Consider the following 6,305-nt stretch of genomic DNA (forward strand, 5'->3'; position numbering starts at 1 on the left):
GGCTGAATTTGATAAAGACAGAGGAAATCCTATGGCATTATGACAAGAAGTGAATTCCAGAAAAGGGAAATAACTGTAACAATCAGAGCAATCTTGCTTACATGCCGGTCAAATTCCAGGAATTAAAACCAAAACAAAACCCAGGCTGTGCAAAGTTCCCATTGTACCTTTTATCCTGATAAGAACAGGGCTTGAAAGCTATTGTGTGTATATGTTTCCTTTTATTCAATCATTTTACCTCTTTCAGCTTTTATTGTCTCACTTATACGTGGATATAAGCGTTTGCATATAAAACCTATATGGCAAGTTTGTTTCCATTTCTTAAAATTAGTGTTACTGGTATATACAAGTCACACAAGTCTCTTTCAATGCTCAGTACTAAATGGTCTGATGAGCGCTGATTACAGTCATATAAGAACTGATTATGATTCCTTGTGGTATCAATTTAGCATATGTAAAAAGACAGCAACATCAAAGATTTTAAACTTGGATGTACAGATGCAATTATTTCAGTTCATAGCTTCCATTGGCACTAAGTTTCAGCAGTTCCTGTGGGTGGAGTTCCACAAAAACAGATGCCAAAATACTGAAAGTAGTGGTGCTTGACCATAAGGCAGAACCACCTCAGGTGAGATGCACCCCAATAATGCCTTGTGAGAGTGGTATATTCAGGCTGAAACAGTCAGTCACCAACATGGTCTAGGTCTTCCCAAATCAAACTACTGCTAATTCGTCCCTGAAACTTGCAGCCTGTTGCTGCCCATGACACGTGAGCCTCACATGCCAGGGAGGAAGGTGCTGCTTTCTGTGTTACATTGACTGACATCCTTGACACTCTGCTTTTCCTCCAGAAAATGATTAAATACCTCTTTTTTCTAACCCAACCTGGATGGAAGAGGAAGGAGACTCCCATCCTTTAAGCCCCCATGGGTTAGAGTGCTGTTGCAGGATTTGGAATACCTACTTTTAATTGCTGCTTTCTTGAGGAGCCCCAAACAGAATGGTACTACTCCTTAGGAAAATGCCTTAGTAGCCAGTACTTCCACCATTAGCAGATGGGCTGCTTGGCATATGTGGGGCACTGGATCTGGTTTTTCAGTTCTCACTTTTAAAATCCTTCCTCTTTTCATGAATGCTAAGCAGACAGAATGTGAGAGGGATAAAATTACTCTTCAGACTAATGACTGCTGCACTTATTCAAGAGGAAGATCTGTTCTACTGCATGTTTACATATTTCATATAAAACTCTAGCTTGGATAACTTTTTCCCCATTTTATCCTTTCATGTAAAAATAAATTCAGTTATTGGATCACAACCTAGAACTCTATGCTTCCTGAATTCCGTGGTATTCTACTGCTCTTAAAACACTACTGAATTACTCTCTTTCTTGACATTCTCTTTCTCTGCATGCTGTAGGCCTATTACATACTGTTCAGGACAAACTCTGGAATTTCTTTTTGGCATCCTAGAAGGAACAGACATTCAAGTATTAACAACTGAATCTTGGAGATTGCTGTTGCCATTTTAGGATATTACCAAATGCAGGCTGTCTGCCCTGTCTTTATTGGAAGCTTCAATACCTGGTTCTAGTAGGAAATGCGGTCCCTCTCTACAACTGCTTTCCAGAGCCGAAAACATGACTGTCAGGGATATGAGTTAGGGATAAACTGATATATCTGGCTCAGGTAAGGAAAGCCATACCTAGCACACAGGCTTAGTTACAAGCCAGATACTGACATGGAGAGTGCTGAAGGTATATTCAAAGAATGCCCAATGTGTAGAGATACCCAAACTCACTGTGATAAGCTGCAAGGACTGAGCAGCTGTGCTGCAGGAACACTATCAAATGGTAGCTGCCTTCAGAAGTGCAGGGTAGACAGCAGCGATGGTTACTTGTAAAAGTACCGGAGCCATAAGATTGTCAGGCTGAAAAATTGTCTCAGGCCGAAAAAGAAATTAAAGCATGTCATGTCCCTGATCTCTGACAATTAAGAAGAGACCAATACACCAGCAGGTGTGGTGAACACCATATTTTGCGTACTATCTGATCTTCAGCCTTGCTTATAACATGTCCAAAAAGGCCTTTTACAGCATTGTACTGTTGGATACAAACAGACACTGAAACATTCCTTCCTATGACTAGAAATAGAATTCATATAGAAAACCCCAACCAACCAACCAAAATTATATTAATATAAAGATTTATAGTATAATTAAAATAAAATATTTTTATATAAAGAACAATAGCTTATAACTGAAATGATTCTCGGGTGAATCCCAGTACTGTTTCCTAACTGTATGGGAAGGTGGTGTTTGAACCAAAGGCTTTGGAGTGAAAGATTTGAAAAAGGCAATCCCAGAAATGCCTTCTTAAGCCAGTTTGTATCCTGTGAAAACACTGTAAATGAAACAAACACATTTTGGTAGCCCATCTAATGTCAATAATGTAGCGCCCATGTTGGAATTCATACTTATTTAGTTCTATAATACACTGAGGTTTATGGCTCATATGTCACTATGTGTATGTACACTACTTCTCTTCCCACTCATGAATATGTAACTGCAGCATATATTTGCATAAAACATACGTTTTATTAACATTTATGTATTTATATAATCTTTTAATGCAGTATAACAGTGGGAAGTTAAGAGTTCTGGCAATGTATTACCAGTCACAACTCTGCAGAACTCCACCTAATACTTTGAAGAATATTAGGAATCCTGGAACCAGATTTTCAAGATAAATGTGTGTAAATTTGATTTAACATTTATTAATGTACAGAAAAGACATATAAAAATAAAAGGAGTAGAATACACAATTTTAAATAAACTTATTAAATTTTACCTCTATTTAATAAGCAAAATTTGTTTTACTGGAATAGATAAGGACATTTATTTGTGTGTGAGTCTATAGAATCTTTGCCAACATTAACAACTGTGAGCTTAGCTTGATAATAACCAGGCAAAGATTATTAAAAAAAGAAAATCAGTTGTTCCAGCTGCCTGGCCTGTGTACAATCAGGCTTTCATGAAAAATCTGGGGACTGGTTTGACAGAACCAGAAAGCAGCTGTTCTCAACAGCACACTTCCGCTCAGAAACTACAGCTGAGTGAGAATTAATGCTTCTTTTCACATTAGTACACTCTTTCAATGGTCCTTGTGGCAGCTGTTGCTGTGCTTCCCCTAACACTCAAACTGGAGTTGTACTAGGACTGCCCACAACAACTGACAAAACATTCAGTAGGCGAAAGTCCTGAAATTTCAGGGAACTGGTCTAGGTAAATCATGTGTTGTTTTTATGGTCCTTGTCCTTTCAATATCGTACTTCCTGGAGCAGGAAGATAATACTTTGGTCCTACATCCCAGCTGTCTATCTCAGAAGAAGTTGTCTATCTTATACTTGGAGGAACTGGCCTCTGTGGAAATAGAAATAAACTTTTGGAGTTTCTTCCTTTTACTATGCAATAAGAGATTAATGACTGGAGGTATATTTGCAGCTTTACCACTTTGCTAATAATTACTGTGAGAAAGTAATTTTATACATGGTACTACAATTTCTCCACATGTGGCATAGGAATAATTAAACTTACCTTCTTCGTGGAACATCATGAAGTCTGTGTGGGAAGCTGGAAGCTGAAATTATTTTAAGACTATTGGGAAGACATTGAGGAACATAGCTTATATGGTTTTACATCAACCATCACATCTTTAATATCTAGTTTGAACTGGCATGTGGCAGTTGTGTCAGCCACTGAGATTACAGCCCAGATATACTGTTCATATATACAGTAGCTTTTCAACAGATATACTGTTTATATATACAGTCATGGAAATCCAACAGTCTTACCCTGTCATTTTCCACATGCTTTTCAGGAAGCACGACAGAGCAAAGTTTTTCTGTTTTTTGCAGAGGTGTTTGGGGGAGTGCTGAATCCTACATTACTTGAACTGACTTCTTCAGAGCATTTACTATCAAGAGAGCTCCATAAACTTCAGCTCCTAATTAAAATAAATCTTCCACGTGCTCCTAAAGTAAAAGTCAGCCTTAATTACTAAAATCAACCTCCGACTATTCATATTTGATTGTACTTTCAAAAATGCTTTTATAACAAGGTCAGAGCATCCTAAAAAGAGATGCTTTGACCTATTTTTGGAACATTTGGGAAATCTGGAAATGTTGTTGGAGCCCACTAGATGTCACTGCCACCACACAATAGACTACTGCAGAAATGTTGCCGTCACTGTCTTTGCAGGATACATACTTCTGTGTAAGGCAGCAAGTGTCTAAGAATTGCTGGAGGAAATACGTTGTGGTCAGTATTGCACCAAGCAGTGCATACAGGGATGAGGAAGGAACAGTGTATTAAAAGGGTCACAGCAAATCTGCAGCTTTTGTGATAGCAGGCTATTGCCAAAATTAACCAAGGAACAAAGAAAGACATTGGAGTCTCGAATTTCTGACATGGAAATGAAAGGTTCAGTTATACCTTTAGAGCAGATGAAGTCATGAGCTGTGACAAACACTGAACAGAGTTCTTGGAGTATCTAAAGAAGCTTCTCTCCACCATATCTCTTTTAATAAGACCTGTAATTATGTCATTGTGGAAGTGTGTGTCATATTTACTCTAAAAATTTTCCACTCTGTGGATTATTCCACTGTCATTAAAATGTGGGCTTGAGGACTGAAACTTGTAATTCGTTCTTTGTTTGCCATATACAGGGTGCAATGCTACTTATCATGCTAATTAGCCCTCACCGATGGATAGTTTGTGCTTTATATTTTATAAGCCATCACCAAATTTTTAGAAATTGCAACAATTTATTCTTTTCTTTTAAAAATAAGTCAATCTTATATCAAGTTCTGCCTGAGGTGACTAAACGATACCAAAGCCACAGCTCATAACTGCAGTGCCAAAGCAAAGGCGTGTTGGAGATGGTGAATTCTCAGTTCCGGGCTCTGGGTCCTATAGAGAACAAAGCGTTAGGCCTTTTGCACGAGCAAAGACAAAATGTCCCTTCGAATTCAGGTACAGCTCTAGAATGGATGATGGAGTGATTTCATGTCTGCTGGTATTACAGAGGTTGACATTTAGCATTTTATTTTTATTTTTATCACTGGGCGCACATGACTAGATAATATTCTCCAAAGAGTGTATAGAGTGAATAACTGCGCTCTGAAATTCCATTGCCAGCAATAGAAGAAAATACAAACACACTGGCATGTTTAAAAATTATGCCAAACGATATGTTTTATTTTGATTTTGATTATTTGTCTCAAGCTTTCTTTTAATATAATTTGCTAATGCTGATATTTACTTGGCACATTAAAAAGTAACATTTCTCTCAGTACGACTTTTTCTAAACAAAACTTGCAAATTATAATTACATATGGTCATATGTGTCTACGTACATGTCTCTATGTATGTACATATGCATCTGTACAAGTGATCATATTTATATTACATGATCATTCTGTTTTGCACACTTCATTATCTGAAAGTGATCTTTCCATACGTCTATAGCAGTGTCTCAGATATTCACCGAAGTGCCGCCTCAAGTGTCAATAGTGCTTTCCCCTGTGATGTGATGCAAGAGTAATTGTTTCATTCTTCAGCAGAACGTGTTATTTAAAAATACGTGGCTTTCTTATAATATTTGACAATGTATTGCCAAAAAAACCCAGCTTCATATACAGTCAGGTTACGTGAATAATTGGTGTTTAGCCTCCGACAAAAAAGTGTAAAAATTAATGGAGAAAGAAATGAACTAGAGGCTCCAAAGCTCCCCAGAGGTCTCCACGTTTCTTGTCCATCTGGGTCTGACAGTCACCTGCTGTGTGCGCACGGACACCGCCACCAGCCGGTGACGGCACAGCCGCTTCCCGAGGCACCTGTGAATCCCAACCGCACGCACCGCTTCTCTCGGGGAAGGGGCGATGCCGCCTCCCCAGGCCCGCGGAGATCGCCGTCCCTAAGCGGGAGCGGTGGGTGTTTTCGGGGAGCGTCGGGCAAGGCCGGCTCACGGAGGGACCGGCACGGCAACGGCAACGGCAACGGCAACGGCAACGGCAACGGCAACGGCTGTGGCTGCGGCTGCGGCGCGTTACTGCGGCAACGGCTCCCGGCGGGCGACCGCGGTGAGGGGCGGCGGGCGCAGGTGGGGACGACGGGGACGGGGAGTGACCCGCGGGAGGGGCGCTGAGGGAGCACTGCCCCACAGGAGCCGTGCTGAGGGGCACTGTCCCGCAGGAGCCGTGCTGAGGGGCACTGTCCCACAGGAGCCGTGCTGAGGGGCACTGTCCCGC

Source organism: Pipra filicauda, unplaced genomic scaffold (assembly GCF_003945595.2).
Source record: "Pipra filicauda isolate LSUMZ 115617 unplaced genomic scaffold, ASM394559v2 scaffold164_size1636381_pilon, whole genome shotgun sequence".
In the NCBI taxonomy this organism is placed as follows: domain Eukaryota; kingdom Metazoa; phylum Chordata; class Aves; order Passeriformes; family Pipridae; genus Pipra; species Pipra filicauda.